Source organism: Lissotriton helveticus, chromosome 1_2 (assembly GCF_964261635.1).
Source record: "Lissotriton helveticus chromosome 1_2, aLisHel1.1, whole genome shotgun sequence".
NCBI lineage: Eukaryota > Metazoa > Chordata > Amphibia > Caudata > Salamandridae > Lissotriton > Lissotriton helveticus.
Genome location: NC_136058.1, coordinates 319,843,850 through 319,857,498, shown reverse-complemented (window position 1 = coordinate 319,857,498; position 13,649 = coordinate 319,843,850). Strand labels below are relative to the sequence as shown.

The following is a 13,649-nucleotide window of genomic DNA, read 5'->3' as shown; positions in this document are numbered from 1 at the left end:
ACACTGCATATAAATCAGGATCACTGAATGATATGATTAGAACACAAACATTAATAAAACGAAACAATCCCGAACAGAGGCAACAGATCAATACAGCAAGAAATTTAAGAACATGCATCACTGAGAGTTACTGTAAAAGATGGAGTTGCGGTCTTACTAAACATGGAAGGTGAAGAGTCAACCAGTATTGTCATGGCAATGTTTGGAGGCAGTTAATGGTGCATACATGGAAAAAGGAAACGTGATAGGTTACTTCAATGAGTGTCTGCGGAGTCTGCCGGCTCTCTAGCGCATGTTCAGCGCCTGGCTGCCTGACCTGAAAATGAACAGTGTCTGTTAGGCTGACCTTTCCTCAGCCTGACAGACACTGTTCTTGAGGGGCACAAGGTGAGGGGGCGTGGCCTCTCAGCCCCAATTGACTGGCTCTGGCAAGTTTTCATTTTTTTTGTTTGTTAAGGCACCCCCCTCCCCCAATGCCTCACCACATTTCCCTGTATTTGTATTTGTATTTATATATCGCTAATCACCGGCAGGTCTCTAAGCGCTTTGAGGAGGCGAGGCCAGGGGTGGTGGGCCGATCGAATAGAACCCACCAAAAAGAAGCAGTTTAGACGGTGATCAGTGCTTCCCTGAATAAAAGCGTTTTAAGTTGTTTTCTGAATGAGAGGAGTGTCGGTTCTTCGCGAAGGTTGGCTGGTAGTTGACTCCAGAGTTGTGGAAGTGCTACGGAGAAGGTTCAACCCCCTTTAGATGCAGTATTAAATCTAGGGGTGGCCAAGTTAAAGGCCTCCGATGATCGCAGCATACGCCCTGGAATGTAGGTCTTCAAGCGTTCCTTAATGTAGGCCGCAGCTTTACCATAGATTGCTTTGTGGGCAATGCAGAGGCCTTTGGACCTCACTCTTTGTCTGATGGGAAGTCAGTGAAGTTTTTTAAGCAGAGGGGAGGCATAAGCTCGCCTGGGCAGCCTAAAGATCAACCTGGCTGCGTCATTTAGCACTACGTGGAGTTTATTAATGAGTTTTTGCGGAAGGCCAATGTATAGTGCATTTCCATAGTCCAATCTGGAGACAATTATGGCTTGCACAATCGTTTGAAGGGAGGTAGTGGAAAGAAGTGGGGCGAGTTTCCGTAGTTGTCTTAAAAGCCCTATACAGGTGCCAACTACCGTGGTGATTTGGTTAGACATGGAGAGCTCTTGGTCCAGTTTGATGCCTAGGCTTTTTACGGCGGCGGCGGGAGCGGGGGTAGCACCCAGCTCCTGGGGCCAAAAGCAGTCATTCCAAAGATTGCTTTTTATGGGGATCACAAGAACTTCAGTTTTCTCTGGGTTAATTTTCAAAGAGTTTTCAGTCATCCAATTTGTGGTGAATCTGAGGATATTTTGTGCCCTTTCCTGAGCCCGGGCGGTGTTGTCAATTCGAAAAATGAGCTGGTGTCATCTGCGTAGTTAAAGTCACGACATTCCATGTGAGCCAGGGCTGTTACCAGGGGTTGTAGGTAGATGTTAAAAAGGAGTGGGGATAGGGCCGAGCCCTGTGGGACGCCACAAGTAAGGGCGCCCCTGTTTGATACCTGTTCCCCCAGCTGAGTCCTCTGCGATCGCCCTGTGAGGAAGGATTCCAACCCCCGGTAGGCTGATCCTTGAAGACCCAAGGCTGTTAGACGGTCCAAGAGCCGTGAGTGATTGACCGTATCGAACGCCGCTGATAGATATAGTAGAATCAGGGCGCTCGGTTGTTTTTTTATCTGCCATGGTTCTTAGGTCATCAAGGATCGAGAGCATCACTAGTTCAGTGCTGTGGTGTGCTCTAAAGCCTGCTTGTTGTATTTAAAGTAGTTGGTGTTCCTCCAGAAAGAGTGAAAGAGTTTTTAGAACGTACTGTTCTATCACTTTAGCCAGGAAGGGAATTTGGCAGATTGGTCTATAGTTCTTGAGACTGGCGGCGTCCGCTCCCGTTTTTTTTAGGAGGGGAGTTACTCTTGCTTCCTTTAGATTGGAAGGCAGGTAACCAGTCTCCAAGGAGTGTTTAGTAGTGCCAGAAACTGGTTTTCCAGGCTAGGGGCAGCCATACGATAGATCATAGGGGGGCATTGATCGGCAGGGGAACCTTATTTAGTGCAATTCATTAATTGTGTTAGTGAGGTATGCTCTAATACTGTCAGCAGCCGCTAACACAATGAAGAAGAAATTGATTTCTAATGTATGTATCTATCATTTATCTAAATTCACATGAAGCTCTCAAAAAACACAGTGATGCATTCTCCAATAGTCTATTGTTCTAGTTGTTTCCTCATGAAACTCCATGCTTTTCCACCATGACACTAGGGGGCCCATTAGGATGGCAGGTGGACTTTGTCCACCCGCCATCCCGTCGTGTAAATGGACCGCTCGCCATAAGGGCGGGGGTCCCGTGGGTGCTATTAGGATGTGCCTGCCACAGTGGCGGGCGCATCCTGCATCCCTAACATTATTGCGGGCGGTGCACTCAGAAGCGCCCGCCACAATGTTAAGGAGGCATGTTGTGCACTTCCATGCACAACCTGGCAGGCACCGCGCGGTGCCTGCCATAATGTGCATGGAACTGCTGGGGGTACCATAGGTACCCCCCCCCCCCATGTGCACCCCCACCCTCCGGAGTCCCTGGGGGCCCGCAACAGGCCCCCCCTACCAGACTCTGCATGCCTTTAAGGCATTCCTCAAAGCACATTGTAATATGGCTGGCGGTGTCAAACAGACACCGCCACCATATTCCAGCCTTTTTGCCCGGTCGGATATGCGGCGGACGGTCTTTCCGTCCACCGCGGCCCCCCAGCCATAATAATATGGCGGGGGGTCTTTCCTACAGGGATGGCGGGCGGATTGCCCCCGCCGGCCAGGCGGGGGCAATCCGCCTGGCATCCTAATGGGCCCCTAGGTTCTTCCTTGAATTCTTTGTGTTCTTTTTGCAGAATATTTTATCCCACGGTAAAACTTGACCAGTAGGTGGGCCAATCTCAGATACATTTTGAAATACCTCCTGTCCAGCAACCAATATACTCATAATAAAAAAATACATTTGTAAATAACAGATTGTGATGTAACTGTGTCTGATGACCAATCCCTACAAAGAAACAAAAGAACAGGAAGTGAGGTGGCTGACTACGTTTTATGCTAGTCACGTGATAGGAACATTTGGTCTGCCATATTGGAGGGATGAGACCAAGGAACATTTGAGCCTTGTAACTTTTTCCTACCATAGGAGCGGGGAAGAGGGGCAAGGAGGAGTCTATTGTATTTGGACTGTAGGTAGCTGTGCCCTCAAGCACTCGACTGCCAGGTAGTGGGGCTGCCCTATTAGAATGGTGTCCGTCATCATATTAGCAACATCAGCTGGAATCGGCATCAGATATATAGCTCATGTACACCTCATTGTTCTGCACTAGTGACTCACCTATAAAACAAGTCATTAACACGATTTTCTCCAGGGCCTTCGATAGCTCAGTTGGTAGAGCGGAGGACTGTAGTGGAGTGACTGTTATCCTTAGGTCGCTGGTTCAAATCCGGCTCGAAGGACTTTTTTTTTCCCCCAGAACATATTTTGGTTGTCAGCTAAAGGATAAACTGCACATTAAATTTATTCAAAGACTCCGTTCTCCTGGTACCTTCAATATGTGTTTCGCCTATTGTGAGTATCAGGCTAGGAGATTCAGTATTAGTTAATAGTTAGACGAGAGAACTTTACGGTAAATATATAAATAGGGCGGCATTGAATGAATCAGCTCTATTAGTCAAGGGGCGCGGTCGAAACATGAACCTATTTATAGGGTTTAAACTGCAAAAAACAAATACTGTGCTTATAGAGGGGAAATATGCTGCTTCTTGGCGATTTCTTGTTCTTAACAGAAATACTAAGTTGATTTAATATTTTCCCTCCAGCGAAGACTTTAATTACAACGAAAATCCCTATAACTAACTAAGCACATACCCGTGAGCAGAATGATGGAGGAATACACATATGAAAACGCACTGCATATGTTCGAAACACCATTTTAAAATCCAGACAGCACTCTATGAATTGACACTCACAAATAAGAGACTAGAGAAGCAGTATTCCGCCAGGGGATGTAGCTCAGTGGTAGAGCGCATGCTTTGCATGTATGAGGCCCCGGGTTCAATCCCCGGCATCTCCAGTAATAATTTTGTTTTCTCCATGTTGCTCCCCCACGCTTTATATTTTAGTCTCTGTGCACACCGTTCCCCATGCCTCCCCTCTCACGTGGTATCACTGGTCCCCTCGTGAAAACCGTCATCCTCATGGGAAGAAACCCGCGCATGCGTAATGGATTTTTAATACACTTTTCCAGCAGCCTCCGAGTGGTGATCACTGGAGGGCAGGAGGACAACCAGCCCCGCCCCCCTGGCCCAGGCCACGCACGACCAACACCAATTGTATTTTGAATATTACAAAAGGAAGCTCACCCTGCTCATTTGGGTTGCCTCTTTTCTTTGTAAAAATGCCGGCCATTTATTTACATTTTGCTATTCTAGAGCAGCCAACTGATGGTAGGTGAAAAAGAATTCTTCTCAAATTGCCAACATTGTTATGTAAGGTAGCAATTACACCTCCTTTGACTGCAATAATCATCCTGAAACTATTTAGACAGCTCTCAAATACTTCTTTAACTGATTTATTTGTGTTGTCTGATTTAAGTTTATGTTTCAGGGGGTAAAAATACAGCATTTCACTGCTTTATTTCATATTTTTTCTAACCTGGGCTTAAAAATACAGGCTGGTTCAGTAAAAAATGGGCAGGTGGCAACCCTATAAAATAATGAGGCAGGTAACGCCAGCCATCGCAATCTCTTCAGGGAGGGTTGGGGGGGGAGTATTTGGGTTATGACACCCCAAACCAATTGCATTCTTGGCTTAGTAGTTGGGTCCGGGGGCCCTGAGTCGGGTCTGCTATTCCTGTGTCAGTTTTTCTACCTGTGAGCCAAGCATGAAAGACAAATGACGTTTACATTTACATTAGGATAGAGAAAGAGGTAGAGATACCCCAACCAAAATCCTCAACCATATAACCTGAACTCAATACCTCCTGCCCTCCTTGTCCAAACTGTGTGATTGTAGCCACATATTTTATTTCACAGAGCCTCCTATTTAGGTCTCGCCTAGGCAGCGCCTGCGCTGTCTCTTTGAGACATGGTGTATTCAGTATACTGGCATTAAGAAACACCCATCTTGAGCGGCGTGGCCAACAGCATGGCCGGCTAAGACGTGTCTTGCCGGAGCTCCGGCCGGACTGCACACGAATCCGTCTTTTAATATCATCCCGGAGAAAACACCTTCCACCAGGAGGTGAGCAAACATACTCGGCAGCAGAGATTCGTTTTATGGCACCGACACCTGCGTGAAACTCCCCGAAATCAGCTGAATCAACACCAGACCGGGAGCGCCCGTGGAGGACAAGATGGCGCTGAGGGGCTGAGCGGCCGTAGTGGTGGAGCGATCCTGACCTGTAAGTCTGCCCGATCGCTGTGGCGGAGTCGGAATCGCAGCGTGACTGAGACCGAACCTGGACCCCTTCTGGTGCGGCGAGCGGTACCAGCACAGTAGAGGCAGATCCGGATTGCAAATCGGCAGCCTTTACCAAGATGGCGGCTGATTAAGTGCGGGTCCGGTCTACTGACACGGAGTCCAAGAGAGGAGCGGAGCGGATCCCACCCGCGAGTCCCAGCGCTTGGTGGAGGCGGTATCCGGGAGCGGAGAGCGGGGGGATCCCTTCACCCTCCCCCCCAAACGGCGAAGGAGGCGAGCGGCGGATTCGGCGGAGCTGGTCCGCTCCCGCAGGCAAAATCGAATACCGGCGAAGGAGGTGAGCCCGGGGGGTGCCGCACCGGAGGAGGGGGCTGCTGAGGGAGAGGCCTCGCTGTAGCGGCCTATGGGGCCGGTGATTACCCTGAGCCCCCAGCAGTGACACTCACATTGGCGGAGGCGCCTTCTACCCCCCTCCCCCCCTCTCCCGCCTGCAAACACCACTGTGCTGAAGAGCGGACCCCGGGGCACGGAGGCGGGCGGCAGAACACGGAGGACACCAGCAGCAGAAGCAGACCCCACTAGTAGAGGCACTGACAAGGAACCTGGCCCGCACGGAACGGGATAGCGGCGTGGCCACGAGAGTGGCGGGGGCGAGACTCCGACCATTGCCCTCACCAATACATACCACTGAACACAGCCAGACGGGGGTGAAGACCCTGAAACAGCAGTGGGGCTATTAAGGCCTGAAAACGGAGGCAGCCCTCACCGCCCCTGCATGAGGGATCGCTGTGGAAGAGCGCTACAAGGGGGAGGATCGGACCGTGTGCGCGACTCGGGTGGGGGGGAGGAGAGGAGATAGCCACCTCTGCCGACCTTGACCCTAGGGGCCACACGGTGGTAGCCTCCGCAAAACCACACAATACCCCCCTGATAACAGACACGCGACTGGGACGGTCCCAAGAAACGGGCCTCGGAGTGGCTGGGGACGGGGCGCAGGGTAGAAAGACACCTGGAGACAACGAGGTGGGGTGGCAGGGTCGCCCCGCCCGGAGCCCTGCGGTGGGTGAATAACCAGACAAGCCAAAGAGTACCACGACCCACCCACCCCTGAAGATACTGCCACACAGCCGCCGAGGGTGGAGTGGCAACGACCACGAGAGCGAAGACGCCAGGAGTATAGCCCTTTATAATCGAAGAGCTTCAAACGCAACAGTCGGCACCTGAGTAGCGCAGTCCGCCCCGCCGAGAGGATTACAATGGGGAAGAGAGACGCAGTACCTAAGACACCGAAACAGGGACCAATGGATAATTTTGCGACATCAAGGCCAGCTACGGAGCAGCGACCGGAAACACCTGGACCACTTACAGAAACAGCAATGCTGCTAGCGGCCATCCAAGCATCCCGGAGTGATATCCAGGAATCGCGGGCGGCACTGGAAGTAAAAATCGGAGAAGTAGGTTCCGAGATAACGTTGCTGCGCCAGGACTTCCGGAATCTAACGGAGAGAGTGACAGTGGCCGAAACTAGAGTCACAGATAATGAGGCATCGATCACCGCATTAAAAAAGGACATGGCAGAGCTTCAGGCTTCGCATCGCCACCTGCAATGGAAAGTTGACGATGCCGAAAATAGATCTCGACGCAATAACCTTCGATTTGTAGGTTTTAGAGAGGGACTCGAGGGGAGAGACACATGGCTAAAGACTACCTTCCCAGCGGCACAGTTCTCAGCATGCTTCGTCATTGAAAGGGCACACAGGGCGCTCCTGGCCAAGCCACCGGAGGGGGCAAGACCGAGACCAGTCATAGCGAGATTCCTGAACTATGCTGATAGGGACCTAATACTTCGAGAAGCCAGGAAACTGGGGGAAATCCGCTTCAAAAACGCCACAATCATGATCTTCCCTGATTATAGCCAGGAAGTGTCCAAACAGCGCCGTTCCTTTGACTCTGTGAAGATGAAGCTACGATCCTTGAATATAGCCTACATGCTCCTGTTTCCGGCAAAACTCAAAGTAATTTATAAGGACAGAACCATCTTTTTCACATGTCCGGAGGATGCCTGGCAATGGCTTGAAGAACGACCTATCCTGAACAGTAGGGAGGCAGCCGGAAGAGAAGCCATGGACAGATCACTAAGGGAAAAGACGCGCTGGGAACAGCCGAAACCACAACGTAGACGAACTGGAAAGTCGAGGAGGCACAAGCCGGCGACGCCCTACACGGGTACCAACGAAAGGAGAGGGGGCAGATCGACATCCCCGAGTAATACCTCAGTAGCGGGCTCCAGGTTCAGCAGCCTGAGGAATGGCATCCGTTCTGAAGGGGATGAGGAGGACGAATCAGAGGAACAGGAATCCGGAAGGGAAGGAGAAGACGGTATTGGCGATTCAATCCACCCTCTAGTTACTGAAATACAGCTTCTGGAGCAGGACTCATCTGGACGGGGTCCCGCAACGGACACTCAGGACTCGCATTCCTGAGCACAGATCTCCGAGGGACAATGAGATAGCAGCCCGGTGTCCGGGACCACGCAAGTTGACACGCCCTCTTATGTTGTTTTACTTGTTTGTACAGTTGTTTGGTGTGTGATGGGGAGGTTAAGTGGGAGGGCGACAGGCCTTCTCCCGCGGATGGTTCGGTCCCCGGTTGGGACGCAACTGGAAGGGGGGGAGGTGGGGAGGGGGAGGAAGGGAGGGGAGGGTTTTTCTGCACCTGCAGGTTGGGGGACCAGGGGAATTGGGGAGGGAGGAGGGTACCAGTTAAGAAACAGCAGCACCACTCCATGCCACACTGTAAGCCGCCCTTACTCGGGAGGCCCACTTGGAAGGAAGGAGGGAACATCCAATGGCAGACGCACTAGACAATACACACACTGGTGACGCAGGAGTCACTATACTATCATGGAATGTGAATGGCCTTGGGTCAAAGATTAAACGAAGCCTGGTAAATGCCTACCTTAAAAGGTTAGCACCGGACATAATCCTACTCCAGGAAACCTACCTCAGAGGCAATCACTGCGCCTTTATAGCAAGAGGCAGGCACGTAGTACTAGCGCACGCAGGCTACACAACAGGTTCCAGGGGGGCGGCGATCCTTGTTCACAAATCCACACCGTTCACTACTACTCGTACATGGCTAGACCCGCAGGGGACTTATGCAGGAGTACAGGGAGTCTGGAGGAGGCGCAGGTACACGATCCTATCAGTTTATGCCCCCCCAAAATTACAGGCACGCACCCTCAAGGCAATCACCGCAATCCTTCTGGATACAGCGGACACAATTCAAATAGTGGGGGGAGACTTCAATGACGTGATGTGTATCGCAAGGGACAGATCGGGGACACCACCCGCAATAGGGCACGACACAGCACTAGCCCGACAGATGCAAATTTTAGGGCTCACAGATGTTTGGAGATGTCTCCACCCTACACGGGAGACCTACTCCTTCTACTCCGGGGCCCACAGAGTATTTTCCAGGCTGGATTATATATTTACGTCCCGACAGGAGGTCTCTGTGAACGATTTAGCGGAATACAAGGCACGGGGAATTTCAGATCACTCCCCACTGTATGCACACTTGGGACGGGGGAGGAGGGAAAGGAAAGTGGAATGGCGTCTGCCAGCCTGGGAGATCCAAACACCGGAAATAATGAAGGGTATCAGGGCAGACATAAAGGTATATGTGGCTGAAAACGAAGGCACGGTCCAATCAGGGGTCACACTCTGGGAAGCAATGAAGCCGGTCCTCAGGGATCGCACACAGAGCAGGTTGAGAGAGGCCAGGAGGAAGCAGCAGGCCACGGTCTCTGGTGCGGAGGGTTCGATCTTAGCCCTTGAAACAGATTACCATCATACACGGAGGCACTCAGGTGTATTAAAGCTACCTGCCGACAAGCCGAAAGAGCATGGAGGAAGAATTATGATAAAGATCTGAAAGTATGCTACCTGGCCAAGGTAAAGACATACCACAGAGCTGTCTGCCGGGCCCGAGCTGACTACTATGCACGGGAGTTCCAGGCGAGTTCTAACCCGTCCAAACTGATTTTTAAAGTCTTGAAGGAGCTCACAGTGAACAGACTTCCTATTACGGAGATCTGTTCCCTTGCCCACTGTGAGTTGTTAGCCAGCTTCTTTGTGGAAAAAGTAAATGCCATCTACCGCTCTTTTCCCAAAGCTGACCCTGACAGTACGACCTTGACATTGCGTACTTCTCAGTGCTTGGCCGCTCTCTCTATACCATCGGAGCAGGAGTTTAATCTCCTAGCGGCCAAGGTCAAGTCTGGCTCACCGGATGACCCTTTGAAACCTGCCCAGTTTATGGACTCGGCGTCCTTTTGCCTTCCTCCTATCCGCCATCTGGTGGAGCAATCCCTTACCATCGGTTCAGTTCCACCTAGTTGGAAGGCTGCATGTGTCATGCCCATCATAAAGAAGCCTGGATTGGATCCGTTGAAGCCGGAGAGTTATCGACCCATTTCCCTCCTTCCCTGGGTGGCAAAGATTACAGAGGCCCATGTGAATAACATCTTAACAAACCATCTGGCATCTGCGCATCTACTAGATCCTACACAGAATGGTTTTAGACCTGGACATAGTACAGAGACGGCACTTTTATTCATGGTCGAACACCTCCGCTCTGTACTAGATGCAGGTCAAACGGCGGCACTGGTCCTCTTGGACCTTAGTGCCGCCTTTGACATTGTATCTCACACCATTCTTATTCGAAGGCTTAGTGAGGCAGGTATTTCAGGCAGGGCGTTGGATTGGTTTCAATCGTTCCTTTCGGAACGATCCTTTCAGGTTGTGGTGCCACCGTTCAGATCCAAGCCCCATGCTATCACTCAAGGAGTCCCGCAAGGCTCGGCGTTGAGCCCCACTCCCTTCAACCTCTACGTTCAACCTTTGGCGGAGGTTGCGAAGAGTTGGGGTCTCACTATGGTATCATACGCCGATGATACCCAGTTGGCGGTGGCTCTTAATGGGGACTCTGACCAACTGGCATCGAACTTTGCGGATGGTTTGAGGGCCGTTGCTAGTTGGCTTACGGCCAACTGTTTACAACTCAACACCCTCAAAACTGAGGTGATGGTGCTGGGGAAACATCCAGATCTGTGGGGTGCTAGCTGGTGGCCTAAGGAGCTGGGACCTCCCCCAAAACCTGTCTCTGAACTCAAAAATCTTGGCGTCTGGTTGGATTCCAAACTAACCTTCTCGTTCCACACTAAGAAGGTGGCATCCATGTGCTTCGGCAATTTGCGTGGCTTGAGGCCTATCCTCAAATTTTTTGATGCCCCCACCCGCAAGATGGTGATCCAAGCTAGCGTACTATCGAGGCTCGACTACGCGAGCTCACTGTTCTTGGGCGCCAACCAGGCGGACGTCCTGCGACTTCAACGGGTGCAGAATGCGGCAGCTAGGGCCCTGGTGGGCCTGCCGCGCTTCTGCTCAGCCCGTAGCACAATCTTCAATCTGCACTGGCTGCCAGTAATCAGGCGCATAGAGTTCAAGGCCCTCTGCTTTGTGTTCAAAATTCTTAAATCTGACACCCCTATCATTCTTCAGCACCTTCTGTCTTTGTACACCCCTTTGCGCAGCCTTCGTTCTGCCGGCCAAAATTTGGCACTTGTCCCCCGTTTTCAAAAATGTAGGTTGGGTGGCCGATCGTTTACGGTCTTAGCCTCTAAACTATGGAACGCACTTCCTGCCTACATTCGCTCTTTGGATGACCTTCTTGCTTTCAGAAAAGCTGTCAAAACTCATTTCTTTCCTCTGTCTTATTAATCACTCCCTACTTTCTCTGTGTTGTTAGTTATGTTACCTTTTCCAGATAGAGCGCCGGGACGCCCCTTAGCTGGGGCAGCTGTGTGCTTAAAAAATCCAAATAACATAACATAACATAACACGGGAAGAGGCCATACTCAGGAAACTGTTAGACGCACAAAGACACTATAGAGAACTTGTCACTGGGGAAGCACGCACACAGGCGCTGGCGACGCTACACCGATTATATGACGTAGGGGATAAATCGGGTAAACTTCTGGCGTGGCTGAGCAGGAAGGAAAGGACAGCTAGATGGGTTGATAGGATTACACTGGCAGAGAATAGGTCGGCATGCACGGACGAGGCTATAGCTGAGGCTTTTGCAGCTTACTATGAAGACTTTTACCGGGCTAGGAATCTAGGTGACGGGGATGAAGCACGCTACTATATGTGCGACATGGTGATCCCGACCCTGTCACCTGAGGACGCCACAGATCTAGATGCAGAGATGACACTAGAGGAAATAGCAGAGGCCATAGCATCCCTGAAACCGGGGAAGACGCCGGGGCCCAACGGCTTCCCGGCGGAATTTTTCAAACGGACGGCCGACCTGCTACAACGCCATGTAAAAACCTTATTTGTCGAGGCATTCCAGATGGCGAGCCTGCCGCCCGACCTTGCCTTGGCCACAATTGTCCCAATATACAAGGAGGGCAAACCTAGAGACATATGTGCTTCCTACCGCCCGATTTATCTCCTCAATATGGAGACAAAGATTCTGGCCACTATCCTAGCTAGACGCCTTCGGAGGGTAATCTCGGATCTGGTACATGCGGACCAGTCCGGATTTCTCCCGGACAGGGCAACTAAACTGAATCTCCGTCGCACGCATAACTGGCTGCAGGAAATCCGAGAGAGGAGCGAGCCCCACTGGTTTCTCTCGTTGGATGCAGAAAAGGCCTTCGATGCGGTCCACTGGCCCTTCTTGCTGGAGACGCTGAGGAGGTTCGGCTTTGGCCCTAAGTTTCTAAAGTGGATTCAACTCTTGTACTCAACCCCGAGGGCACGAGTGCGGGTCAATGGCAGGGTGTCGCGCGAATTCAGCATTGGTAGAGGAACGCGCCAGGGGTGCCCACTGTCCCCCCTACTCTTCACACTGACAATAGAAATCTTAGCGATCAGGATCCGTCAGAATCAGGGAATTAGAGGCTTCACATGGGGGGAGTCGGAGGATACCCAGGAGAAAATTTCGCTGTATGCCGATGACGTCCTGTTGTTTGTTACAGATCCGGACGCCACAATCCCGGTGCTGTTCAAAGAACCGGCTGACTTCGGTGCAAGGGCAGGCCATACGATTAACTGGCATAAATCGGTTTTATATGACCCGCAAGGTATGGAGCGGAGGGATTGCCTGCCAGAACTCCTCATTCACACCACGGAGGGCTTCCAATACTTGGGAGTGTACATAACACTAGATAGGCAGCTCTCCTTTAATAATAATGTGGCCCGAATCATGGTAAGCGCAAAGGCGGAAATGGATCGGTGGAGACAGCTCCCGCTCACTTTATTGGGCCGCGCAGCGCTATATAAAATGGTACTACTTCCGAAGTTCCTCTATGCCCTGCAAAACGAATACTATCCGCTACCGGTTAAAACTTTGAATAAAATCCACTCAGACCTACGTGCATTCTTATGGATGGGGAAACAGCCGAGAGTGGCCTTAACCACACTGCAACGTCACCAGTACAATGGAGGGATTTCCCTTCCCAACCTAGAAGCATACTATTGGGCGGAGCATCTCACTCCGATTAATGATTGGCTCCATGCGGCAATAGATCACCCTACCTACGCACTAGAAAGGTCGAAATGGTCCACCACCAACGTGCTATTCTACCTGTACGGAGGGGCCGGAGGGAAGCAACTCCTGCCGGCCACACAGATTACACTGACCGCGTGGCGTAGGGCGACCAAACGCATGGGATGGGACAAGCGGGCCACCCGGCAGACGCCACTATGGCACTGTTGATGGCTAGGTGAACTCAACAAATTGAAAGGCTTCCGACGTTGGGATGACATCGGCATTTCAACAATAGGGGACGTGATTACAAGGGGAGAGCTAAAAACATTTCACGCACTACAGCAAGATTTTGGCTTACATAACACACAGTACTACAAATACACGCAACTGAGACATGCATGGAGGGCGCAAAATATCACTCAGACAGACATCCCAGAATACGCGCCACTGGAGGGTAGGTTACTGCAGGAACAGATAGGGGGAGGGGCGGTATCCCTCACATATAGAACGCTGACCAACAATATGCTAGGTACCTTACAAGACTTACGAACCAAATGGGAGGCAGAT

General features: G+C 51.2%; 2 non-coding genes across 2 annotated transcripts; both read left to right on the top strand.

Annotated features, from left to right (window-relative positions):
• Positions 1-3,470: 3,470 nt before the first annotated feature.
• On the top strand, positions 3,471-3,556 carry TRNAY-GUA (transfer RNA tyrosine (anticodon GUA)). Its single transcript is given in 2 exon segments — positions 3,471-3,507; positions 3,521-3,556. It is a non-coding gene; the product is annotated as a tRNA-Tyr (tRNA).
• Positions 3,557-4,101: 545 nt separating this feature from the next.
• Positions 4,102-4,173, top strand: TRNAA-UGC (transfer RNA alanine (anticodon UGC)). Its single transcript has one exon. It is a non-coding gene; the product is annotated as a tRNA-Ala (tRNA).
• Positions 4,174-13,649: the final 9,476 nt, after the last annotated feature.